Source organism: Canis lupus, chromosome 1, assembly GCF_011100685.1.
Source record: "Canis lupus familiaris isolate Mischka breed German Shepherd chromosome 1, alternate assembly UU_Cfam_GSD_1.0, whole genome shotgun sequence".
NCBI classification, from domain to species: domain Eukaryota; kingdom Metazoa; phylum Chordata; class Mammalia; order Carnivora; family Canidae; genus Canis; species Canis lupus.
In genome coordinates this window covers 69,809,658-69,837,202 of record NC_049222.1, presented here as the reverse complement: position 1 = coordinate 69,837,202, position 27,545 = coordinate 69,809,658, and the positions used below count along the sequence as shown (strand labels likewise).

The following is a 27,545-nucleotide window of genomic DNA, read 5'->3' as shown; positions in this document are numbered from 1 at the left end:
TATATATATATATATATATATATATATATATTTGTTTTAATGGACTTAAAACCTATTTATTTTCTTAATCATAGTAACACATTTTCAGTGAAGAAACTAGTGGAATAAAATACAAATAAAGCAAAAAATTTCCCATTGTCTACATTTAGGAACAGCCACTATTATCATTTGGGCTGAGCATTTCCTGTCTTTTATCTGCGAATATGTACACATGGGTTAAAACAACAGCCTTATCCTTTTAAACCTGCTTATTTTCCCCCGGCAAAATACGACAAATGTGTCTCTGTAAATTCTTAAGCTGGTAGCCTTAGTTTTGGAAATGTTAATCCACAGGGCGCTCGGTTTATTTACGTGGACTCCCTTGGAAGTTCTCCACTAGTAGGAAGTATGTACCTGTATTGCCTGAAGATGCGTGTGTCAAAAAGGGATAGGCCGATCATTTTGGGTGTTTTCCAGGATCATAAAAGCGTAACAAGTCTCTATTAGAACTTTTGAGAAGCCTTTAAACATGTAAAGATCTGATCACATCGCCCTGGCTTCTCCTGGACAGCTGGCTCGCTGGTTTTCAGCAAGAGCTGATCCTGCTATTTCAGGTCCTGTCCTCTGGCGCAGAGTTACACGGGGTGACAGTGTCTGTGTACGTCCAGCCATCAGCTGCACTTGACCAGCCCTGTGTCATGCCGTTGCATCATTTTTTTTTTTTTAAGATCAATATACAACTGGTACAGGACAGATCCTGTTACAATAAACTCAGTGGTAGAAATAAACTCTTAATACAGATATTCCCATAGAGTTGGAGGGGAGGAAGTAGAAGGGAACCCTACCCCATAGACTGGTGGTTACTGGGTACCATTCTTTTCCAGAAGAGGAAAACTATCCTCTTCCCCTCTTCTCATTACTCTGAGGTTCAAGGGGGGAGAATATTTACTTTTGATCTATAGATAATACAACAAAAACAATACAGCGATTTTCTTGTTATAACCGTGCCGTTTTGTCAGTTCATTGAGCATTTATTGAAGTCTGTTGTCCTGGTATGGTTAGTATGGAATTATGGGGGATAATGAGGAGACACCGAGGGATTGAGAAGGAGGACAGGACATCAGCCCAATCACGGCTGAACCCAGATGTTCAAATAGAACTAGTTAAAATCCTTAGACTAAGGTTGACTCCAGTGGGAGGAAAAGGTCAGGGAGATGGTGACAAAGGGGAAGGTGAGCATGGATGCTGCGTTGTTAGAAGTGCTGCGTTTCATCCCTTTGTCAGATACGTACGTGTGTGCGCACACTTTTCCGTACCTCCGAGTACAGTATATAAATGTGTGTGTCTCGTCTCAGTGCAGCTTCTGTAGCCGCAATCACAGGTCCTTGCCTCACCGACGGCAGACTGAAGTCCTGTGACCTGCTGCGTCTGTAGGCAGGGTCTTCGTCCACCGCTGGTGTGCATTCCTCTAGTTCCATGTCCATTGGGCTGTAGGTCAGTGCTCCGCCCGTTGTTCACGTTTCCCCCAGGACTGTGCTTTGCCTTGTCCTGTCCCACTGAGTAGCCATAGGTCACGTTCTCTAGGTCATCATTGTGTGGACCATGGGGTGGATGATTAGAGAAGTTACTGCAGCGACTGCTCGAGGGAGAAGTTATCTTTGCAGCGTGGTCCTATTCAGGTCTCCCTGCCCCTGGCTCTGTGCAGCGGGAGGACTGGAGGACTGCCGTCGCCCACCTCGTGTGTCAGGGCTACCGGGGGGGGGCGGGCGTTACTCTTAGCCCGTTTTACTCTGACGTTACCGTGCTTGGCACCCTGCTTACTCTGCTGCTGGGTACTGTTGGAAGCAAGGCTCCTTGCTGCTTGCTTTGCCACCTGCCGGACTTCTCTTCACAGCCTCGCGATCGATGAGCGTGTGCGCGCACGTGTGCCGTAAACCACCAAATAACCTGATTGGGCTTCCCCGAACCCCAGATTTTATTCAGTGTATCCTGTGGCTTAAAAATCAGTAAAAGAGCTATTGTTAGGTTAATCACAAACTGCTTATTTTTAACCTTATACCTGGAAACTTGGGTTGGATTTTTTTTTTTTTCCAAGTATAGACACGGGAAGTGGACAGTCTAGACGGGGGAGAGTCAGCATTAATGAAGACACGGAAGCATGAAAATTTATTTTGTGTTGAGGAGGCTGGTATGGCTGGAGGTCGGGGGATGGGAAGCAGAAGATAAGCTGAAGATCTGGAGCAGAGCCCACAAGTGCTCAACTTAAAGCTTCTACTGAGGAGTTTGGTCTTCATTCTTCCTGTGGAGCCACTGGAAGCCTTTAAAAATTATTATTTTTTTATTTTTTTTTATTTTGAAGAAAGAGACCTAATTACAGATATCTGTGTTTTGTAAATATTACATGCCACATTTTATGGAGAATACCTGTTTACCCTGGGTATCTGTCCTAGTGATTTATTTTTTAATTTTTTTACTGTTGGCTAAAGGAGCCTGCCCAAGGAAGCCTCATTTTGTATTTCTATACAGTAAAAGCTGGTGCTCTGAATTTTACATTGGGTGCTACTTATTAAAAAGGTGACTGGGATCAAATATTTGATTGTAATAGTAAATCTTGTTGTTGCCAATTAAGTACATTGTGTTTACTACAGAATAATAATCTGAAGCTAGGGAGTATGACTTTAGGAATTTGTTGCACTTTATTATGAGGCAAACTAGAACTCCCTCTTCCTGTGTTCCAGGCTGAGGATTCAAAGGTGAATAAGCCTGAGCTGCTGGTAAGTTCACAGTAAGACTTAACTGATACTAAAAATTCAAAAATGATCATTTCAGCCTTAGAGGTACATTCAGAGAAAGGACAACCGAGTGAGCTTGGATGAAGAGCGAGGAAAAGCTCTGGAGTGATTGCTGCAGCGAGTCCTAAATTTTAGTGTGTTCCTGGGGTTTTGTCCGTGGCTGCACACTCCGTGGACGTGGTCCCATTACGTGTGCATCACGTGATCTTTGGTACCTTACTGTATGCCAAGCACCGTGTAAGCGGTGGGGTGTGGGTGCGAGATGATCATCTTTCCTCTTAAGAGTCTGATTGCTCGCATGGAGCGAAGAGAACAGAGACATTTTGGGATCTACAAATGGCCCCACAGAACTGTGGGTAAATACATTTTTCTTACTGAACCATTTTGCTTACTATTCAGTGGACTCTTACTGTGCATCAGCTGTGTGAGGGGGGAATGGTTTTATAAATCACCTTCTTAATAGTTCTACAACTATTTGTTGAATGAACTAATGTATCCTTTGTGCAAGAATAGGTTTTTATAGATTGGTATTTAAAGAACATTTGCATCATTTGCTACTGATTATCCCTTCACGGAAACGATACTTTTTCTTTTTTCCTTTTTTTTTTTCCCCTTGAATTGAAATTCCAGGAAGTATCACTGTCTCAAGTTTCTGTCCAAGCACTTTTCCGAAGCCAATGGGTGGGTGTATGTTTAGATCCAAGAGAAACAAATTACAATCATGGATGTGAACTTTTCAGTCTCCTCAAACTAAAAGCTCAAAAAAAATATATATATATTTTTTACACTTTTCTTTTGCAAAGACCATCTTTTCTTAAAGCGGGATAAAACAAAGATAACATGCTATAGGATCGTCACCATGTTGTTCCCACCTTTCCTAGTGATTAGCACAACTCAATGTTCATTGAGAACTTTATTTCAGAGTTTAAAAAAATGATGGAAGTGTATGTGTGGTAAAGTTCAAATAACCTTGTGTATTGCTGTTGTCAGCATTCTGGGAGTCAGATACTACAGCATTAGATTTATGAAGGAAGGCAAAATGGATACTCAAGAGCTTTCTGTTTTAGGAGACATAAATTAGATGTTTGAAAGTATCTTAGCTTAAATTTATCAAGTAGGAATGCAGTGGGGAAGAGGTGGCGAAGCTTTGTTCGCTGCGAAGACCCTGTGGGTGCCCACCTGTTGGCAGAGTTCCCAAGGCGCCGTCCCCCACCACGTGACTGTCCTCATATTTTATGTTGTGTGAGAAAGGACACAGCCACGGAGGTGCACATTTTCTACCTTGGTAGAAGAGTAACGAGGAAATAGGAGTAGGAATGTGGTATTACCCCCATGAAGTTGACCTATTCTAGACCGTTTAGTCATTAAAATTTGTGATTAGGTTTGAGAACCTTCAGGACACTTATTACAGACACTAAGCATTGTATATGGACCACACTTATTAATATTCTGAGTTTTTGGGGGCACCCGGGGGGGCTCACTGGTTGAGCGTCTGCCTTCAGCTCAGGGCTGACCCCGGGGTCCTGGGATCGAGTCCCGTGTCGGGTTCCCTGCATGGAGCCTGCTTCTCCCTCTGCCTGTGTCTCTCCCTTTCTCTCTGTGTGTCTCTCAGGAATAAATAAATAAAATCTTAAAAAGTATTACGGGTTTTCTTCCTAGACTTTTCCTCCTCAGTCTTGCAGTAAACAGCCTCTCATTTCTGTGGTCTAGCACCGTCTCTGCTTTGCTGTCACGATTTTGTACATCACGGTTTGCTTCCTTGTAGCATTTCTTATTCCTGGTCCTAACATTTAAAGTAGACTTCTTCTACATAGATAGCATAGATTGGGTCTTATTGTTTTCAAACTGATAATCTCTGTCTTGATGTGTTTAGATCATTTATATTTAATCTAATTATTGGTGTTTTGGGGACCATGTTGCTATTTATTTTGTTTGTCCTGTCCTTTTTCTGTCTTCTTCTGAATTATTTTTTATTTCATTTTTATCTAATGGCTGATTCTGTTCTATATATCCCTTTTTCTGTGTTACTCAATTTAAATTGGGTTTATTAATGGTCTCCAAACCTTTTACTTTAACTGTTTCAGTGAATGGTTTTGTGTCTAATTAACTGCTTTTTTATCTTTTCTTTCCTTCTCTCTCAACTCTAATGTGTCACCAGAGTCTTACCATTTTCCTAGTTAAATTATTTCTTGAATTTATCCACCTCATTCCTCTGACACTTTCCATATTGGGATATGGTGGCTTGCATAAAGCTCAGCTCTCTCAAGGTCCATTTGTAACCTTGGTAGCCAAAGAAACGAAGTCTCAACTTTGGTAAAAAACTGACAAACCATTTATTTTTACTTTGCTCTCTTGAAAAACAAGTGATCTCCTAAGAACAGCTAACAAAAGTCCTCTTTATCAGTTTATAAATTTTTCTGATACTTTCTCATCACAGTATGGAGCAGCCCTCGGACTCCTCCTTAAACCAACCTCTTCCCAAACCATAAACACCAACACCTTCAGTTTTAACTTGAGTCTCTCCTGTGTTCTTTATGGATCTATTCTTTTCTCTGGTAACTCAGCCCATCCCATGATAAACCGGTTAAATTGCTTTCAAATTCAAGTTACAGTAGCAGAATTCACTTGGGAAGAGTGGGAGTGGAGACTGTGACTGCCTGTTAATATTTTGTTTAAAGACAATGTAGCCACCGTGTCTTGTCTGCATAAATATGTCATGATCTGTCTAGTTTTCCAGCTTTTCCTGGTTTTTATTCAATCCGTTGTTTAAAACGATCACCCTGACTGCAATATAAAGTTTCTTAGTTTTGTGCATAAGATCCTTTTATAATACCACTTGGCTTTTCAGAAGAAGCCCAAATTTTTAAAAGATTCTATTTATTTGAGAAAGAGCGAGAGAGTGAGCACAGGCATGGGAGGGGTAGGGGGAGAGAATCTAAAGCAGACTCCACGCTGCGTGCAGAGCCTGACATGGGGCTTGATGCCACGAGAGAGACCATGACCTGAACGAAACCAAGAGTCGATGCTTAACCCCCTGAGCTGCCCAGGCGCCCCACCCGGAATTTTTAATGTAGCTTTCACTCTGTAAGGTTCCTCTGTTCTGGGTTTCAGCATCCTAATCTGCTTCCCCTGCTCATCTGTCCAGGTCCTCTCCTCTCTAGGCCTGCGTACATGTTGCGACTCATACTTGACTCTCGGGTCTTGACGTAGACATAACTTCCTTTGAGCAGCCCTTCTTGTACTGGGCCCCCTCCTCCCTGTTAGATGGACTTACTGGAGAAGCCCACCTCCACCCCGCTTGACTCCCTGCCTGCCTTTCTGCTGCACAAAGGCCGTGACCACGTCTGTGTCCCCGACGGTCTGGCACCCGATGGGCTCCCTCTCAATAGGTATTTGCTGAATGAACAAATGATCCCTGGATGATCTGATACGTCCTTAGCGCTTCTCTTGCCTTGCAGAGCTCGTGAGTGGCCCGTGTCCCTGTGGTGCATTAGTCTGATGCTGCGGCTTCTGATTATTTTCTCATTAAAACCACGCAGGTGACTCTACCTGCCTGGGAGGGTAGATTCCATCTACCGTGTTTAGTTCCTATGGTACCTGACCTCTGTTCTTGTCACACAGACTTCTATCTAGTTCTAGCCCCTTTTGATGCCCTGCTAGTCAAATAGTCCTTAAAAAAAAATTTTTTTTTTTTTTGAGGAAATCCTGGTTTCTAAGATGCTTTTTTGTTGTTGTTGTTCTCTATTGCCCAAACTTTTAAGAATAGTCGCTTCTTGGAAGTAAGGTAAAAAGTTAATAGTAGGAACAAATGCTAGAATTAGGATAATTTTCTCTCCTGTCCTGGGGTGAATCCCTAATCATCATTCCTTTCCTTAATTTCTGTAATTCTGTCCAAGAACTTCAGTATCATGTCATCATGTTGTTAAACCCCGAGAGTCTAAAGGGTCTGAAATCTTGCAGCCTTTCCTAGTCTTCTGGGCTTCAAAGTTTGGTATTATTTTTTAGTTATGCCTCTTTATCCATTATCTATATAGGTGCTGACTTCTATGGATTTTATTTTTTCTCTGATACGATATCTGTCTTTTATTTGTCTTTCCTATTACTGCCCACCAGCCTGTTCTGCTCCCTCTTAGCTTTATTGAGGTATAGTTGACAAAAATTATAATACATCTAAAATGCACAGCATGACGATTTGATGTGCAGATACATCGTGAGATGAGGCTTAAGCATCCATCGCCTCCGTTACTATCGGAGGGGCAGCAGAATGCGTGAGACCTATGCAGCAAATTTCAAGTGTACAATACAGTATCGATAACTTTGGTCATCGTGCTATACGTCAGATCCTCAGAATTTACTCATGACAAAATTTGTATCATTTGACCAGCATCTCTCCCACTTCTCCACCCACAGGAGCCTTTTTTTCTTCTTTTTTTTTTGAGAGTGAAAGAGCACACTTGAGGGGTGGGAGAAGCAGAGGGAGAGGGAGACACAGACTGCGCTGAGCAGGGAGCCCAGCGGGGGCTTGATGCCAGAACCCCAAGACCATGACCTGAGCTGAAACCAAGGTTGGATGCGTAACTGACTGGGCCACCTAGCTGCCCCCCAGGAGCCTTCTTATGTAGCCGTCCACTTGCACCGTCCCTGCTTTTACTGCCTCTCCGTTCCAACTCAGGGTCCTCAAAATTATATTTCTTGAGTGACAGTTGTCATCATTGTGCTCTGCCACAGTCCGGTGTGGAGAGGATCGGCACGGGCACATGCTGCTGGTAGGAGTCGTGTAGTGGCCACTTGGAGAAGTTTGTCGGTTTCTGAAAACCTGAACGTGGAACTTGTATCTGCCTGGCTGCTCTGCCCTTAGGCTTTCATTTCTCTTGGCCTGTACCTATGTCCACACCAAAGTTTGGACGCCGATGTTCACAGCAGCAGGATTTATGATTTATGATAGCCAGAAAGTAGCAACAATACAAATGTCCATCAAGTGATGAGTGGATAAACAAAATGTGGTAGAGCCATAAAATACAGTCACTTGGCCGTGTGAAGGAATGAAGAGCTGATGCGTGCTACAACATGAATGTACCTTGAAAATGCTACACCAAGTAAAAAAAAAAGGGTACTAAAAACCATATATGGCAGGATTCCTTTTATGTAAAATGTCCAGAATTGTGAAATTTATAGGGACGCAAAGTAGATTTGTGGTTGTCTAGGGCTGAGAGTTTTAGGGAATGATGGCTAAAGGGTTTGAGGTCTCTCTCTCTCTTTTTTTAATGTAAAAACAAAATCACTTAAAAGTCACCGTTTTAAGTATGTTAAAGTGGTTTTTATTATATCCAAATGATCTGCAGTTGTTACCATCCTCTCAGAATGTTTTCTCCAAAGGAAACCCTGTATACCTTAAGCAGTTACTACCCAGTCCTCCTTCTCCACGTCACCTTCTGCACCTGCTGTTTCATTTTATGTTCCCGATAGCAGCAGTGTAGGAGGGTTCTGATTTCTCTGCAAACACTTGGTGGCTTTTTATTTTCCACTAGTCATTTTAGTTGATGGAAGAGCTATTTCGATGTGCTCTTATTTCCATTTTCTAATGACTAATGATGTTGAACATCTTTTCCTGTAATGAATAGCCATTTTTACATTTTCTTTGGAGAATTATTTATTCAGGTCCTTTACTCCTTTTAAAATTGGATTGTCATTTTGTTGAATTGTAAGGATGTTTTATACATTCTTCACACCGGGTACACATGCTGAGCGTGGTGCACAAGCACGTTCTCTCATTCTTTGGGCTGTTTCTTTGTTTTCTTGATAGTGTCTTGTGACTCACAAACGTTCTTAATTTTGCTGAAGTCCAATTCATTTCTTCTTTTGTTGCTTGTGTTTTAGGTGTTCTGTTTAAGACTATGTCGTGAAGTCCAAAGTCATGAAGATTTATACTCCTTCAAAGAGTTTTATATTTTTAGCTGTATATTTTAAGTCTTTGGTCCATTTTGAGTTAATTATTTTATATGGTGTGACGTAGGGGTTCAGAGTCATTCTTTTGTATGTGGATAGCCAGTTGTCCCAGTACAATTTGTTGAAAAGACTGTTCCTTCCCCATTGTTACAAACTTGGCGCCTTTGCCGAATTCTGCTGGTTATAGATGTATGGGTCTGTTTCTGGACTCTCAAGTCTGTTCTGATCTGTATAGCTGCTCTTATGCCGGTACCACTGTTTTGATTACTCTAGCTTTGTTAAAAATTTGAAATCAGGAAGGGTGAATCCTCCTACTTTGTTCGTCTGTGGCATGATGGGTTCAGTTATCTGTGGTCCCTTACAATTCCATATGAATTTTAGGATTAACCTGTTTCTGCAGAAAAGGCACTTAGAATTTTAAAGGGATTGCATTGAATCTTTCAATTTGGGGATTATTGCCATCTTAACACTATGAAGTCTTTGCACGAGTATGGATTTATATATGTTGTCTGTGATTTTTATTTTTATTTTTTTGGAACAATGTTTTGTATTTTTCAGTATACAAGTCTTATTCTTCCTTGGTTAAATCTATTCCTTTGTATTCCTTTTGATGCTAAGAGAATTATATTTTGGATTGTTTACATATAGAAATGCAACTGAATATGTATATTGATCTTCTGTCCTGCAATTTTGCTGAACTCCTTCATTAGCTTTTTTTTGGGGGGGTGGGGGGATTCTTTAGGTTTTTTTTATTTTTATTTTTTTATGTTTTTTTTTTGGATTTTTTTTTGAAGATAGTTTTAGAACTTTATTTTTTTAAAATATTTTATTTATTTATTCATGAGAGAGACAGAGAGAGAGACAGAGACACAGGCAGAGGGAAAAGCAGGCTCCATGCAGGGAGCCTGACATGGGACTCCATCCCAGGACTCCAGGATCACGCCCTGGGCTGAAGGCAAGGTGCTCAACCCCTGAGCCACCCATGCGTCCCATGGTTTTTAATCTAACAATCATGCCATCTGCAAATAGAGGTCATCTACTTTTTCCTTATCCACTTGGTTGCTTTTTATTTATTTTTCTTGCCTAATTACACTGGCTTTAAGTATAATGTTGAATAGAGGTGGTGAGAGGGGACATCTGTGTTGTTCCTAATCTTAGGGGGGGAAGCTTTTAGTCTTTTACCATTTAGGTGTGAGGTGTATTTTTGTAGATGCCCTTTATCCCATTGAGGAAGTTCCTCTCATTTTAGGTTGTTGAATGTTTTATCATGAAAGGATGCTAGATTTTGTCAAATGCTTTTTCTGTCTATTGAGATATTCTTGTATTTTTCTCTTATTAACATGATTACTGATTGAATTTTGTGTGTTGAATCATGCTTCTATTCCTGGAATAATTTCCACTTGGTCATGGTGTAAGTGCCTTTTAATATCTTGCTGGATTTAGTTTACCAGTATTTTTTTTTTAAGATTTTATTTATTCATGAGAGATGCCGAGAGATGCAGAGACAGAGGCAGAGGGAGAAGCAGGCTCCCTGCAGGAGCCTGATGTGGGACTCGATCCCAGGACCCCGGGGTCACGCCCTGAGTCAAGGGCAGATGCTTAGCTGCTGAGCCATGCAGGTGTCCCAGTTTACCAGTATTTTGTGGAGGGCTTTTTGCTTCTGTATTCATTAGGGATATCGCCTTGTAGTTTGCCTCATTTTTTTTTTTTTTCCAGTGATATCTTTGTTTGGCTTTGGTATCTGGCCTCATAGAATGAGTTAAGAAGTTTGGGGTTTCTTTTTGGGTTGAGGAAAATGTCCTAAGATAGTTTGTGGTGATGGTTGCACAACTGACTATACTAAGAATCACTGAATTGTACATTTACAGTGAATGACTTGTATGGGAGCTCAGTAAAGCTGTTCCTAAAATAAAGCAAAACAACCCCCCCGCCAAACTTTAGGAGGGCTAACCTATCTTCTTTACCTCAGAGTCCTTATCCTGGACTTCACAGCCCTGAACAATCTTTCCGACTATCCTGTTTCAGCATCGCCTCTGGCTTACCTTTGTATGTGACTGATCCAGGGATAATGGTGAACCCACTGCCCCACTCACCACACCAGCTCCCCCAGACCCAGAATGTTTCGTGCATCTTGCTGCTTCACCCTGAGGACTTTTTCCACCTACTTTGCATGCCCCTGTTCCTCTTTCCTACCAATGAGAACCCACCATTCTTGCAAAGTTTTGTTCAACTTTCTTCTATTTACCACTCTAGCCTGCAGTTACCCATTAGTCCCAAACCCACAATTTAGTGGGATAGAATATTTGAAATCAGAACTGTTCTGGGATATCTGGTGTATGTGTAGTACTTATGGACATGTGCTTTTTTTTTTAATGCATTTATGGTTAACTCACAAGTTTATAGGGTTGGCTTTTTATTTACATCGCTCTCATCTCCCCAAACGGCTCTCTGTGCTCTGAAGAAGGCATGGTGTGGCATATATCTAGCTATTAACCTTATATGCCAGGTAAGTATCTGTTGACGTATACGTATGTGCTTGGAAAATACTTTCCATTGTGTTTTGCAGTTTTCCTTATGTATCTCTAAAAGATATTTTTGAGAAAATGTATGGGCTAGAGTAGAAGCAGTTGAGTAAAGTCCTTATGTATAAGTTCACAGGCGAGCGTGACGCATGGGTAGGTGAGATTTACATGTAAAAGGCTGAGTTTTGAAAAAAAAAAAAATAAAAGGCTGAGTTTTGTTGTTGGGTGAAGTGTAACTGGGTGGTTGCAGAAGTGTCATGGTGTAATGCCAAGGATGTATTTCAAATAAAATAGCATTGGATTCAAATCTTGATTATCTATCTCCTGCTAACTCTAGGACTGGTGGTCACTGTGCTATTTTGCATCCCATGCTTATTAAGGGAAGGTATTTCATTTCTCTGAGGCTCATTTTGTTCATGTATAAAATGAACGTGAGGGCAGCCCAGGTGGCTCAGTGGTATAGCGCCACCTTCAGCCCAGGGTGTGATCCTGGAGATGGGGGATCAGGTCCCAGGTCGGGCTCCCAGCATGGAGCCTGCTTCTCCCTCTGCCTCTCTCTCTCTCTCTCTCTCTCTGTCTCTGTCTCTAATAAATAAATTAAAAATCTTAAAAAAAAATGAACTTGATAATATTTTCTGTGTAGAGATGTTTTGAGGCTTAAGTCCGGGCATTTGTAAAGCATTCTGCATGTGCTTGCTCACAAAAGAGGCAGGCCTATTGCTACTAGTAAAATATTTTGTTTACTTCAAAACAATGGCACTAACAAAAGATTTTGAAAGCATGTCTGAAATTTAGGCAGAGAAATTCGCTTATCTTGGGGCCTCAGAATATTGAATTCTTTGCTTTACATTTTGACACAAAGTTTTCAGTGTTCTTTTTCTAGAATTTAGATAATTTTCCAAGTAAGTCATTTGTTAGTAATCACTTTCTTTTGCTATCTTGTCTCTTTCTGTTCAAAATGAGTTATTGTCAAAGTAGTAACAGAATTATACCTCCTTTGTCATTAGTTTCCCCTTGTGAAGGATTTAAGGGTATCTGCAGTTGTGGTTAACAAGTGATATATGCATAGCCTTAGGTTTTGATGTTTCTGGAATGGTTTAGGAAGGCTGATTTTCTTTTCTTCCTTTCCTTTTTCCTTTTTCCTTTTTCCTTTTCCTTTTCCTTTTCCTTTTCCTTTTCCCTTTCCTTTCCTTTCCTTTCTTCTTTTTTTAAAAATTTTTTAAATTTATTTATTTATGATCATCACAGAGAGATTGAGAGAGAGAGAGGCAGAGACACAGGCAGAGGGAGAAGCAGGCTCCATGCACCGGGAGCCCGACGTGGGATTCGATCCCGAGTCTCCAGGATTGCGCCCTGGGCCAAAGGCAGGCGCTAAACCGCTGCGCCACCCAGGGATCCCTCTTCTTTTTTTTTTAAAGTAGGCTCCATGCCCAGCGTGGAGCCCTTTGTGGGGCTTGAATCATGACTGTGATTTAAGACCTGAATGGAGATCAAGGGTTGGACACTTAAATGACAGAGCCTCCCAGGCGCCCCAAAAGGCTGATATTTTTTGTTGGAAGCCATGATAGAAATGAATTAGAGAAGTGGTTATTGGTTTTTATCTTGGCTGCAGAAGTATTTGTAGAAGAGTATTTGTTGGTGTTGCTATAGAAACATAGTCAACGGGATCCCTGGGTGGCGCAGCGGTTTGGCGCCTGCCTTTGGCCCAGGGCGCGATCCTGGAGACCCGGGATCGAATCCCACATTGGGCTCCCAGTGCATGGAGCCTGCTTCTCCCTCTGCCTGTGTCTCTGCTGCTCTCTCTCTCTCTCTGTGACTATCATGAATAAATAAAAATTAAAAAAAAAAAAAAAAGAAACATAGTCAAAACTACAGCAGGGAAAGCATGACAAATAAACCTTTGATGTGCTTACCTTCATTGTTGTAGGTTATTCCTAACTGATTTTAAAACATCTTTGTCAGTCTTAGCTGCCATAAATAACCAGATATAGCATAAGTTCAAAATACATCAGGATTGAGAATACTAAGTCATCTTAATTTTTTTGGTCACTAACTTCTTAAGAGTGTTGGCGAAAAAAAGTATCCTGCTAATCCATCCAAATTTCCTGTTTGTGATGCTGATGGACTGTAATTCAAAAAATATGTATCTCCTTGTATTCTTAGGATAGTTTTGGTTCACTTGGGGATTTTTCTTAATGAAAACCATATAGTAGTCACTATTTTCAAGTTTTATTTAGATTTCCTTATACAAACCTATTGTGAAGGCATCCTGTCCACGCTGTCCATTTCAGGTTTTTAATGAAGCTACGGTTTGGATGAGGAGAGAGGAGTTCCGCGGAGCAGTTGGTAGGGGAAAATAGCTCTGCTTCGGGCTTTTATGGACTCCCTTGCTCAAGGGAAGGACTGCTATTGAGTCCGTTACAACTTCAGTGGAAGATGTGTTGCAGCTGTGCCTTTCTGGTTCCGTTCCAGAGATAGTATTTGTGTGCACTGTCAGAATGTCTTAAAGGCCCACCCTGGAAAGGATTCAACTCTATAAAAGGAGTTTTGTTTTATAACCTTTCACATACTCTTACAGGGTTCTGGTAGTGACGGTGGTCTTTATTGTCTTGTCTTTTAAATCGGCATTTTATTGAGACACAGGCTTCACAGTCTGAGAATAGGAATTACAGTTATAGTTATTGTATCTTGTAAAATCCATTTAGCCAGATCCTTGGCACACGCTGCAATGACAGCAGCGCTCTCCAGACCTTGTGACTTCAGTGAGTTGTTCAGCTTCTCTGCGGCTGCTAAACCGGGGCGAAGGTGGCACTTACTGGATATGGTCCTTCTGGGCAGTTTACTGCCTTCGACGTACAAAGTTAATATATTAGAAGGTTCTCTGAGGAATCTCAAACAAAGCTTTTAAAATGCCCGTAACTTAATGTTGGAAATAGTTCAGTTTAACCTGTTTTGAATTCTGTGTTGACGTGAATGCTAAGAGAATTCTCGTTGGCTATATTCTAGGGGATTGGCCATATTTTCTCCAAAATTTTCCCTTTCTCCTCAGTTTTTCTTTTCTTCCTTAAGCTCCTCAGAGGTTTCCGGGCGCCTGGATGGCTCAGCACTTAAGTATCTGGCTCTGGTCTTGGCCCAGGTCTTGGCTCAGGTTGTAGGTTCAAGCCCCACCGTGGGTGGGGAGCCGGCCTGCGAGGCCCCAGCGGGATGGGAGCGGCGTGGAGGCGGAACCCGCTTCAGTGGCCGGGGCCCTCCGCCCCAGGCGCGCGTGTCCTAGCCCCACGGGCCCTGGATCGCAGTGAGGCACGTGACCCCCAGCCTGGGCCTCTGCCCGCCTGTGCCCCGTGGAGAGGCCCCGGGAAGCTTGGCCCACACCTCCCGGCCCAGGCCTCCGCTGCACCTCGCACCCGCCCTGGGGTCCTGGGCGCTCACTGCTCGGCGGGGCTGCCTTAAGCTGTCCTGCCCTGCCCCGCGGGTCACCTGCCCTGTGGGTCACCCACCCCGCCCCGTGGGTCACCTGCCCTGCCCTGCGGGTCACCTGCCCCGCCCCACCCTACCCCGCCCCGCCCTCCGCCGGGCCCCAGGGCCCCTGGGCGGCGCCCGCACCCCTCCCCCCCCCCCCCCCCCCCCCGCGGCTCCCCCGGGGCTTGCTCAGGGTTTCCTCGCTCGGCGTCGCTCGGGGCTCCACGTGCCCCCTGACCCGGCAGCGCCCTGGGCCTGGCAGCGCGCCCTCCCCCCACCTCCGCCTCCTGTGCCCCGGCCGTGCTGACCGAGCTCGAGCCTCCGGAAGCCCGGGACATGGCTTCTGCGCGCCCCACGACGCACCTGGTCACCAAATCCTGGCCTTTTAACCGCGAAACACTGACCCGCCCCTTCGGCGTCTCCGCGGCCGTCGGTGTGGACGCCGCCGCCCCGTCCCGCTTCTGGTTGCGGCGCATGTTCTCCGGGGTGCCGAGGTCCTCCCGGGGCGCGGCGAGTGTCCGCCCGGCGGGGCGGCGGAGGCGTCCACACTGAGGGCCACTGCTCGCTGGCGGCCCCCTGTGTGCCCCCCCGTGTCCGGGGCCCTTATCTCGGGGCTGGCCCTTCACTCCGTTCCACGGGCAGGGCCAGGAAGCCCCCCTCGGCCTTGAAGGTCAGCGCAGCGTCGCTGTGGGAAGCGTCCTTGCCGCCTGTCGCCGTCGAGCACATCGTGCCCAGCTGAGCTCCTCTTGCTCCGTAGCCCTGAGGGAAATGCCCTCCCCTGCACTGCTGGCGTGGAGGCTCAGCCGGGTGTGTGACCCCAGCCGCTCTCCGGAGGCAGCAACTCCTCACCAAATGAATGGACTTTAGCAGAACCCCCTCCTACCCCCAATGTACAGAGCCGAAGTCAGCACGTCCTAGGTGAGGCTAACTACTGGTGAGGACTCCGGTGGCCGCTGGGCCTCCTCCTGCTTGGGGTGGGCACGGGCTGTGGCCGAGGGCTCCCGAGCACCTGCCGTGGGGTTTTCTTCCGTGATTCACCTCGGGGGGAGCGAGGCTGCACAGGCAAAGCTGCAGAGTGGAGCCCCAGTTTCAAATGACAGAGCTCCCAAAGCTGTAAGGTTCTGGAAGTAACCTGGTGCCCAGACGAGTGCCCAAGCCATGCATGAGGCCTGTGTCACACAGAAGGGGACGGGGCAGGAGGGAGACCCGCTCGGGCATCATCCCTCCCAGGGCATGACCCACAGCTGTACGCTGCTTGTTTGCCTGGCTCGTCCTGGTACAAGTGGTGTCCGACCGGGCACAACAGGACTGTTGGTAAGAGGCTTGTATGACCTCTTTGCTATGTATATTAGTTTTTAAAAGATTATTTATTTATTTGAGACACAGAGGCAGAGACACAGGCCGAGGGAGAAGCAGGCTCCATGCAGGGAGCCCAGTGTAGGACTCGATCCCAGGACTCCAGGGTCATGAGCCGAAGGCAGATGCTCCACCGCTGAGCCCCCCCCGGGCGTCCCTGCCACTTAAGTTCTAGCGGGGTCTCTTGGAAACAGTGGTGCCGCTGGAAAGGAAGGGAAAGAAGAGAAGTTACAGAAAGTGAATTAAGGTGGAGAAACAGTTTTCCTTCCACAAGTTGAGGGGAAAAAATAGATATGATAGAATTGGTAAGAGATGACTACATGTTCATGTTTAATTTTTTTTTTTTTTAAATAAATGTACCGGCATGTTTAGCCATTTTTAGGAGAAAGCCTAGATGAATTTTTGGACCACTGGAATTCTAGATCTGTTAGTCACTTGCATTGGTTCAGCATTTTGCACTTCAGCAGTGGCTCCTGTGGTGATTCTCCCGTGATCCTCGCAACAACCCCGGGATGTAGGCAAGTGGTCTGCTGGGACCTTCCTCTTACCTGGTTGGCACCAGCGAGGTGGTAGTGTGCCGTGGTGACGTATATCAGACTCTTTGATTATGAATTTAATGTTCTTTCAGATGGCGAAGAGTACGTGATTTCTTGGCAATGGCCTTTTTATTTTTTGAAACCTCCTTTTTTGGGGAATGGAAGGTTTAGGGCTTTTCTTGGGCCCAAAGTGTGGGGGCAGAGCTGGGGAACATTGAGGCCTACCAGGTGCCTGCTCTCCAGGCTCCTGGTTTCTTCTGCCACTGGGGAGCCCAACCGGGGCCTCTGGGGCCTGCTTTCTCCATCCTAGGGCTCTGCTCTTTCCTCCTCATGCAGCCGGGTAACCCATGTGGGGAAAGGCCTGGTATTATTTGCTGGTGACCTGCAGCCTGGGCTCTGCTGCAGACTAACTGCGTAGCCTGGACAAGTCCTCGACTTGCGGGCTTCAGCTTCCGCGTCTGTGAAAGGCAAGGGCTATAGGTACACAGACACTGAGGTCTCTTCTGGCTCTGAATTCTTAATTCTGTAAGCACTCCACTATGCTCGGCCAGATGTAGGGTGTTTCCCAGGTGCTAGCAAGGTCTTTGTTTCTGCTTTTTATGCAACAGGCTTTTTGATGGGTGCTTTTATTTGAACACCTATGGCAAAGGGGGTGTAGTTGCCATGTTATTCGCAGTAGCATTTGTTCCTTTAAAATGGTACCGATGAGCCTAGACATTGTAAGTCTGTGATTCCTTCCTTGGCCTCCTCAAGGAGTCCTCTTTGCTGTGGCCTTCCTGTCCCTCTGCCATAGCCCTTGTTACCCATGGTAGGATTAGTTATGCGTCTGCCTTCCCTGCCAAACTGGTGAGTTCCCTGAGGGCTGGAATGGGGAAGAAGGCCTTAGTGTCTGGTGCAAAGGAGGAACTTAGCAAACGTTTCCTAGACATGACTGAATGAAAATAATACATTGAAGAGTAAATGCTGGCTTGGCGTACTCGCCTGAGTGTGTAAGTCTCAGTGCTACTTTTGACATCTGAGTTAGAGCTCTTAAATCCTAACTCTGGGTAACTAGGGGGTGGTGGAAGGGGGAGGAGGGCGGGGGGTGGGGGTGAATGGGTGGCGGGCACTGAGCGGGGCACTTGACGGGATGAGCACTGGGTGTTATTCTGTATGTTGGTAAATTGAACACCAATAAAAAATAAATTTATTATATAAAAAAAAATCCTTCCACCTTGACGCTTTTTTAGATGCTTTCAAGACATTAACTCTCTGATTATGGATTCCCAACCACCACCTCTTTGTTATGTCTTCCCCTGTACCTACTCTCTTATCTAAAAACCCATTAAAAAAAACATCTGGGACTATAAGATGTTTTTTTCCCTTCAAGTCTTGTGAATCTATAGCACTTTCTAATATTACATTTAAAAAAATGTGGCAGGGATGAAACTTTGCAAATGACTCCTGCAGTTGTGGAAATTATTCTGGATTTAGAGCTTGAGAGAAGCTAAACTGTGGTGGTATGTTGTCAAAGGAGAACTTACGCATAGGAAACCATGGAACTAGTTCAGTGGGGTTTTTTTTTTCTTTTTGCTGACATCAGATATCAGATAACAGTGATGAAATGTGGGCTGTTAGAACATTTTATAGACCAGTGGAAGCTCAACCAGATTGAAAGAATGATAAAACTTCTACATGTTTGTTCTGGAAGTATGGTCTTGTATGCCAATTGGTAGGTAGGAATCAGTACCTAGATTCCTATCAGGAATCTCTGTAAAATAGTAGAATCAAAAATAGTGAGTTTTGGGGAGTACTTTTTAGGTTATTATAGAGTTATGCCAGAAAAATACATGCTTTTTTTCCCCTTTTGTGACAAATAATTGCTTTTCAGACAGAAGCTAGATGAATAAAGATGGGAGGATTAAAAGGAATGGTCTTCCTCATTGTCTTTCTGCAATACTGGTAACTTTACTTTCTGTACTGAGTTTGTGTTTCTTACGGTTTTGGAGCTATGGGTGACCTATTAGATTATTGGGTCCTCTACATCTTGGTCAATTATATATTTTTTTGTTTTCATAAAGCAGAAGGTAGGACAGTTTTAAAAGTCAAATTATGATACTGGATTTAACATTAAGTTCTATTTATATACAAACCCATGTAACAGGAAAAATGTCCCACACTCTAACCCCAACCAACAAGCTGGAGCACTTAAAAAAAATAGTATTCTTAAAAAAAAATTAGGATAAACTTTTAATCTCTCCACTCCCTGCACCTTTTTGCAGTTTTACTTAATTGATCTCTACTCCCAAGAGTTATGTGTTCCCCTGACCAAGCCAGCCAGGTGCCCCTAACTTCCCCTTTACATGTATCAGAACGTGACTACTTAGGATCTTCACAAGACAAATTTAATAAATATAAACTTGTATTTTACAGTTTTATGGAAAGATATTTGTGGATGTTCAGCTTATGCATTTTGTGCACTTTAATGTGTTCAAAATTTTATGGGAATGAATGGATTAAATGACCCTGGACTTGGTTTGTGTACCTCTCTGCCAGCAACCCACTGAGTAACCTTGGAGAAGTTATTTCACTCCTTGGGGCTCAGTTTACTCATCTGGAAAACAAAGGTGTTAAAATAGCAGTGATGCGACCTTGGTGGAAAGGTACGTTGGCTTTGGGGAGCAGCTTGCTTATTACCACTATGGTGGTATGAATACACCACCACTCGCGTTGGCTTTCGAGACAGATGGAATTGATTGGTGTGAATTCTGACTCTACCACTTATTGGGTGTATGAATTTGGAAACTCATTTATATTTTCTGGGTTCTCTTTTTATCTTCCGTATGAATGGTTTGTTCTATTTCCAGATTATAGTGCCATAAAACTGATTTTCCTGTCTTCTCTTAATCTTTTGTTTAAACAATGAAATTCAGATGTCTTAGGAGCAGGATCTTTTATATTGAAGACAGCAGAGGAGCTTGAGCAGTAGCATGGGGCTGTATTATTGAGAAAGTAGGTGCTGTGATCCACGTGGGCTGCCCTAGGACAGCACCGCTGAGTGGCTTACGCACATTTTCTCACATTTCTGGAGGCTGGACGTCCAAGATCAAGGTGCCAGCATGGTCTCTTTCTGGTGAGGGCTCCCTTCTTACTTAGCTTGTCACTGGCTGCCACGTAGTGAAGTGAGAGAGAGCAGGGGAGAATGAGAGAGTGAGCAGACTGGTGTGTCTCTTCTTATGAGGGCACTGATTCATCATGGTGGCCCCACCCTTGTGACCTCCTCCAAATTGACTTCTCCCCCAAAGCTCTCAGCTCCAAATATCAGCACAGTGGGAGTTCAGCATGTGAATTTTGGGGCGGACACAATTCAGTCAATAGCAATAGGAGAGCTATGAGCATAGGGGGCACAGGGGTGATGAGAGATGGCTGGGATGGGTTGTAGACATCTACCATTGTTACCTTCACTGGATGCAGTGCTGCCTGGCATGGCGGGAGTTCTGAGCCTTAGGGATTCCACAGAGTAACCTATTTCAGGAAAAGGTGTTTTGTATTTGTTTATTTTGATGGATCAGTCTCTTCAGAGCTGCTACTGGGACATATTTTCACTAACATGTTTCATAACATTTTTTTATGTTGATGTTACATTTGTTTTAAATATCTCAAGTAATTTGAAGAGACTTTTTCTCAAGATTCTGTAGGTGGAGTGAGCACATAATACTCATTGACCTAAGAACACGGTAGCACAGTGAGGGTGTGAAAGTACATCCTTAGATGCAGTCTCTTGGTCCTGACTTACTAATGTGAGGATTTGTACTGGAACATACACGCACACCTGAATTTAAACCGTGGAAATGTAAAGGGCAGAGGGTTGGTGTTGTAGGATTAAGGAAGGTTAGTCATTTCTCAGATCTCTTAGCGGAATCTTAAAGTTAATGCATTTTTCTTTAATGACTTGGAGTGTGTTTTGCTTTCCATTAGGTATTTGTATTCATATGACCTGTGGATATAGGATTACCTTTTGTATCCATCATGTCTCGTGTAGGATTGACAAGGACAAAGCAGGGACTTAGCAGCTTTGTGACCATACGATGGTACCTATAAATTTAAATCTAAAGGAGCCTCTATTTTTAAATACAGTCTGAATGAATAAGCAAATTATTTTATAAATGAATCAAAATAGTCCAGTTTTCAATACATAAAAGTGAAACACCTATGTGTTTATAGGTTTTTTTTTTTTTTGGTATCTATAAATGATAATTTATAGAGAAAGATTCGATTCTGTGTTCTATACATATGCTTTTGGTGTCTCTCTGTAGGGGGATTCAAATGACAGAAATAAAAAACAAAGTTGGGGGGGAGAAAAAAAAGGGTTAAGAGGCGCAAACCCACAGCCAAAATGATACCAACACTGAGGAGAAATTTTTCAGCAATAGTAGGATTATAAAAACTAGACTCATAAAATTACAGTCGTTGTTAAAACCATTCTTTCTGTGAAGTGTTCACTTAGTGGGCAGAGCGAGCAGCGGGAAGATGACTTTTCCTGTGACCCGTGTGGATTTTCTGGCTGGGGAATGAAGTGGCTTGGCACCCAGCTGGGCATGCCCTTCTCCAGCCCCGTCCCACCTGGGTGGGGCCGGTCCTGCTCTGTAGGCTTTTGGGAGCTGGGTTCCCATCAGCTTCCCAGGCTTCTAATGAGGGAACAGCAGACAGCGGGCTCCATGTACTTTAAAAAAGCTGCGTATGTATTTTAAGGGGGGAGATTTGAGGACATTTCTGTTGTAGCAGTGGGTTTTGTGGGATGTGCTTGTTTGTTTTGGCTTTTGAAGAAAGTTTGCTTTTGCGAGTGTCAATATCCAGGGGCCTGAACATTTGGAAAATACTAATGTACAGAGTCCATGGAGCCTAGGTAAGTATGCTGCTTGGCAGGGGGTGCGTTCAGCTATATTTGATCCAAGTCCTATGTAAAGTACCTTTGTGTGCGTGCGTGTGGCCAGAGTTTAGCTTTGGCCTCCTTGTGTGCATTTTTCTAGGCAGATGTTGAATTTTGTCCAGTTATCTTTAACATAATTGCTTTTTCAGGCTTGACCTATGAGAATAATGGAGCTAGTTGGTTTATGTGACATACTTGTCCTGTTGTTCACAGTCGATTTATTCAGGCGTACGATATACTGTGTGAAAGTGAATTGTTCCTAAAGCACAATGAGCACTGTGTAAGGTTAATAGTTTACAGTTACTCTTTAAACATGTTAAAGGGTGACATATTTTAATTTAGAAACTGCTTCATTTTCAGCCTAACTCATTTGCTTAAAGGCACTTGTACTGTGGTTAGCACAGAGTTGAAGTCACATTTTTTAGCATCTGCAGACTTAGTGGCCACGAGCAGCGATCGAGAATTGTATGTTGTTTTGCAGTTGTCACACCCTAAGTAAATACTGTTTGAATAGGGATAAGTATTAACCTCTTTTTTTACTGAATAGGTCATCTGTTGTCACTTTGAAGAAATGGGACAACTCCCCATTATTGCCCAGCTTCTGACATCCAGGCTTAGAAAAAATTATCTTCCTGCTTTTTCTTGATATAATTTATTAACCTGACAACTTCCTTTAAAAAAAAAAAAAAAAAAGGACCTTGCTTTAGTGTTCCTTTCTAATGAAACAAGCAGTACCACTGTGACTGCCAGATGATCTCTGCAGGGTCTGTGATTGTCCACCCTGAGGGAATGCTGCTCTTAGACCGCCGAAGCAGTTACCAGCTGGCATATTTGGGGGCAGGGAGGCATGTATGTACCTGTGAAGGAGAGGTTTTCCTTTTGGAGGCCCAGCAAAGAACCATCTCTTAAAGTGATGGGCCACTGGGTGTGGGAATAAATAAATACCTGTGCAGGTGACCCTGGTGCTGTGGACAGCCAGCCGCAGGCGCCCCGCCCCACCTCCACGTGTGTGCCCGTGCGTACCCTGTGATGCGCTGGTGACCTCTAGGGTAACATCCTACTGGATCACAAAGTTGGAAAGGGAAATATTAAGCCTTGACATCTGGGGTTCTTGAATTTTTGTTGGATCTCGAAGGTTGGATGCACATCCTGGCATGTTCTCCAGCAGGATTCTGTACCGAATCAGGTTTACAAATGTTGAATTTTGAGACTCTTCCCTCCAAAGAAAGAAATGTATTTAGCTAAAGCAAAAATATGTCCTAGCCAGCCCCACCCAAGAAGTCCGTGTTTGAAGCTTTTACTAAATAAAATAGTTTTTGAACTAAACTAAAGCTCAGAGTAGAAATACTTGGGGGGGGGGGTGGCTGGGGAGAAAGGCTTGAGGCGTTCCAAATGGCATGTCTCTAATTCCATTGTAGTCACAGCTTTTCCCGCCTGGGGACAGTTGCTTTTCTCACGGCAGCCTCGGATGGTCCATATGCTAACAGTCTGCAGCACCTTCTGCCGACCAGCCAGACTAGTGTCAACATTTGGATCTGCTTACCTCAGCTAGAAAAGTCCTCAGTTTAGTGTCTCCTATTTTAAGAACATGTGCTGTGCACGGGCATGGCTCTTTGGTAGGGCTGTAAATATTTAAAATGGAAGAAGAGCTAACGATCAACATTTTAAAAGTGAATTATAGTTTTCTTTTTTTTTTTTTTTATTTATTTTTTTTTTTTTTGTTTTTTTTTTTGAATTATAGTTTTCGACGAGGTTCAGATATTTATGCCTGTTGACTGCAGTGTTCCAAAGCTTACGGAGAAGAGGATTTGGAAGTGGGAGATCAGTGTAGGCTGCAGCTTGGTGGCCTTGTCATAGTGTGGTGAGTTGATTGATTTTGACAAGACTTTGTCTTATGACCTACTAAAATGCAGCGTCTGCAGCCTGTGCGTTTATCCTGTGCAGTTAACCTTGGTGGATTTGTCGTTAGCTTATTTGGGAAAAGCCTACTGAACTAAAGAATTTTAGCTAAAGAATTTAGAGTTTTATTCATGCAGAAATAATATTAGACTGGTGGTAGGTTACCAGTTGGTACCAAGTGAGTTTCCTGATGGGGCTGGGGAAGGATCCTATTGGAAGTTAGTTGTGGGATGAGCCTCAGAAAAAGCCCGCTCCCGGGTGCCTATTAGGAGGAGGAGAGAGTGCTGGTGTTGGCTCTGCTCTGAGCCTGGCTGTGGATGTCATTGGAAGAAACTGCACATTAGGGTATTTTTCTCTTCTGTGGAATGTTGTATGGTGCGGGCACAGATGTTTCCCAAGTACAAGGAACATCACAAAAGACGTTTTATCGAGAAGCCGCCAGATGCATAACGCTGCACCAGAAACATGTAGTTACTCATCTGCAGAAAAGAGTTACCCTCTTAATGTGAGTTTAGGAGCAGAAGTGGGCAGGGAAGAGGTGTAGACAGGAGACATGACCTTGTGCTTGTCAGGCCAGTTTTGTTCGTGCTTTTCCCTGTAAATGTGGAGGATGCCGCTGACAGGTCGGGGATGTTTATGTGTGATCGGCTTAGAAGTTTAATAAGAATCTTCCCAATCTGTTTTATTTCCCTTTAAACAATTTTTTTTGACACTTAAAGAAATCCATTTCCAAGTTCCCTGTTTTTACTCCTCCAGGAGAGAATAGGAATAATTTTTTTGGCCTACCTGCACGTAAACCAGTGTTCCTTTTTTTTTTTTTTTTTAAACCAGTGTTCCTGTTAGCCAAGATGCCTTCTTGTCTTCACCCTACACCATAGGGGAAAAAGCTAAAGATGAGCAAGGCTCATTCTCCGGAGCCATAGAAGCCTTCTCTGGAAAAGACTGTTTCTTGAGTCCTTTCACATGTAGGTACCAGACAGCAGCCACGTAGGTGGAAAGAATCATGCTCACAGGATCTTCCAAAGAAGAATTGATTTACTTAAAAGATGTCCAGTTGCTCTAAAAGCTTAGGTTTTGAGCTTTCCCTGCTGAGGAGAGCAGCCTGTGTAGGGTAAGGGGTGGATTCGTCATGTAGGCTGACTTGGAGGCCACTCGAAGTGTCCACCTCTTTGAGATAGAAGCGAGCTTAAACTTCATATGCCAGAAAATCAATTTTATTTCAAGCTCTCTTAATGCTACTTTTGAGCTGCAATAGATTGGAAGGCTTTTGTACTCATACGGCTCATTTATGAGGACAGAGCAAGGTGAAAAGGCGCTGTCGCTTATGGCAGTTGTGGCATTTGGATCATCTCCACGGAAGCAGACTCATGCGTGGGATATGTTCATGCAAAATACTGTCCTCTTAAGAAAACTTTTACGTTCTTCAGTTTGTGCAAACTTCTCCCTGAAAAATTTGGCTCCCATATTTGTAGGTCTGTACCTCATCTACCTAGTGTCCTCTCAGCATTCCCTGTAATCGTTGCCCTTTCTCTTCTGTGTCCTTCCCTATTTTTTGTGCCTATGGATGCAAATATGTGTATGTGTATTCACGTATTTATAACTGGCGCATACCTGGCTTTCAGCCTGTAAGGTGTCGTACATCAGGTGTGCTATCTGAATCTTGCTTTTTATACTTAACAGTGTAACTGGGAGATATTTCTGTAACTGGGATGGATACCTTCTTTTTATTTCTTTACAGTTACGTGGGATTCAGCTGTATAATGTCACCTATCGATGGGCATTGATCGTTTGCTATTACGATGTCACGGCGAGTCACCCGTACAGAATTATTTTACGTTACACGTGTGCAGGTGTATGTGTGGAATTTGTTCCTGCAAGCAGGATAATTGGTGAGAGTTGCACGTTTGGAATTCTGACAGCCGCTGACAAGTTGAATTTCATGCCGTTTTCTCTTCTGGCAGTAATTTAAGAATGCCCCTCTGTCCCCGTCGTCTTGTTCAGTGATTACATGATAAAGCTTTTGGATTTTTCCATTCTGAATCTTTAATTTTCGTTTCTTGTACTAGGCGCGTGATGGAGACGTTTTCATACGTTTGCGTCCTTTGTATTCCTCTTAACTCTGTATTTCACTTTCTGCCCCTCGTTGGGGGCTAGTCAGCCTTAGCCATTTCAAAAATTGAAAGTTTTTTTTTGTTGTTGTTGTTGTTGTTGTCGTTGAAGGAATTTATAACCAGGACTGTTTTATTTGGCTTTTTTATTCGAGTCACTTAAATTTTGCTAGAGAGCAAATACATACCTAGCAAACACAATTGAGAATGAAAATTAAGTGCTCTTTAAAAAGCATGATGCCTTTTTGGAGTGTTTCACCAAGAGTTCCCGTGAGGCCCATTGTGTGGCTTCCTGAAGATAGGACGCTGATGGCTTCGAAGAAAACCGTTAGCTTTTCAAATGAGTAGTAGTTTCTGAGTCTAAATGACCCACATTTCTGAATTAGTGATGAGTGTTTGGAATCTATATTAAAGCTGGTCTTGCTACCTCTGCCCCTCACTGGGCTGAGAGCGGGGTTCTTTTCATTTCCATTGCTGTGTCTGCTACCTATGTGTGAAAGGCCTCGAGAAACCTTCCTTCCGAGAGAAGGGCCTAAATTATACGATCGACATCCCGAAAATAGGTGAGATTTATCAGGGACCGGTTAGAACATATTGCTTAGGACGGCAGATCAGCAAGTGGGTAGTGAGAGTCTGAGTTTTGCTTTTTTCTACAGATCACGAAGCGTCAGGCACCGTGCTAGGCGTCAGTCACGTGATAGCGACGTTGTTTGGGACTGAGGGCAGTGTTGCGGAAGACCTGGAGCCGGACCTTTGGGCTGAATCCCAGCTCTTCCATGTGTTTATGTAGCTTTGTGTAAATCCTTTATCTTGTCTTTCCTCCTTCATCTATCACACAGGAATATTCTTAGTTCCTACTTCAAAGAGTCGTGAAGATTAAAGCAGTCGCCACATGCAGAGTCTCTAGAACAATGCTCAGCAAATAGGTGATATCATCACTATCATTTCTGTTCTGTTACTATTTTATTTTTAGTGAACAAAGGAGCAGAGTCCCTTTTTTCCCCGGAACCTCTATTTGATGACAGCGGCCCACCATTTATTAGGAGTTTACTGTGTGCTAGGCACATTATGTATAGCATCTAATTTAATCCTTCAAGCACCCCAGTGAGTGTGTATTCTATACCTGTTTTGCTTATGAGGAAAATGAACTTCAGCAAGGCTGGATAGCCTCCATGGTTATTACATGGCTAGTAGGAGACACAGCTGGAATTCTAATCCTGGTCTTTTTAAGTTCCCAGACTTGATGTCCAAACCACTGTGTTATTTTATCCAAAGATTAGATAGCTTCGCACAGAAAGAATGGAGATCTAGCTCTGGCTGTTTAAAAGAAAAAAAAAAAAATTGGGGCCCCGTCTGAGAGAAGGAATTCAATGCAGTTCGTCAATATTTCTGAGCACACCATGCATAATTGCTTAATGAGGAGCCAGCAGGGGTCGGGATGTCTCTGTCACTTCGATTAGTGTGTGCTGTTGGAGGGTCCGGTAGGACAAGGTTTGTGTGCATGTTGGAGATGAGAACGATAATCCAGTAAGTACTGGAATCCAGTAAGTACTGGGATCCTTAATGACTTCTGCACATTCTAGGAAAAGGTGTCTGTTTTGGGGATGACCCTAGTTGCTTTAGAGAAGACTTCACATTGCCCAGACCTTTCTTGATGTCTTTTTTTTTTTTTTTATTTAATTCCAGTGTAGTTACTGTACAGTGCTGTATTAGTTTCAGGTGTGCTGTATAGTGATTCAGCAATTCCGTACATCATCCCATGCTCGTCATCTTAATGAAAGCAGCAAGAACTTGGCTTTTAACAAATAAGATTCTTAGCACTTGTCTTAGGTGTTACTGGAATTGAACAGTATTGAAAATTATGTCCTGATTTTCATTGGATTGGGGGGCCCTCCCAGTGTATGAAGAAACAGAGTCTTACACTTTGAGGAACTCTAAGATCTCATTCTTATTTACAGTTGTTAGGATGAAGAATTTGTCATTTATCCTACCTTAGATATTAACTTTGATAGTAGGCTCTAAGAATTTGTGCATCAGGG

General features: G+C 43.5%; 1 protein-coding gene across 4 annotated transcripts in view; it reads left to right on the top strand.

Annotated features, from left to right (window-relative positions):
• EPB41L2 (erythrocyte membrane protein band 4.1 like 2) overlaps nt 1-27,545 on the top strand; it is a 193,055-nt gene that overhangs the window by 53,954 nt on the left and 111,556 nt on the right. Inside the window, exon 1 of one of the 4 annotated variants that reach the window (XM_038526775.1) lies at nt 20,308-20,460. The exons of 2 other annotated variants lie outside the window; for them this stretch is intronic. The gene's annotated coding sequence lies outside the window, so the exon portion shown is untranslated. Of the gene's footprint in view, nt 1-20,307; nt 20,461-23,240; nt 23,361-27,545 lie in introns of those variants that run through there. One more of the 4 variants, XM_038526776.1, reaches the window with a different exon arrangement.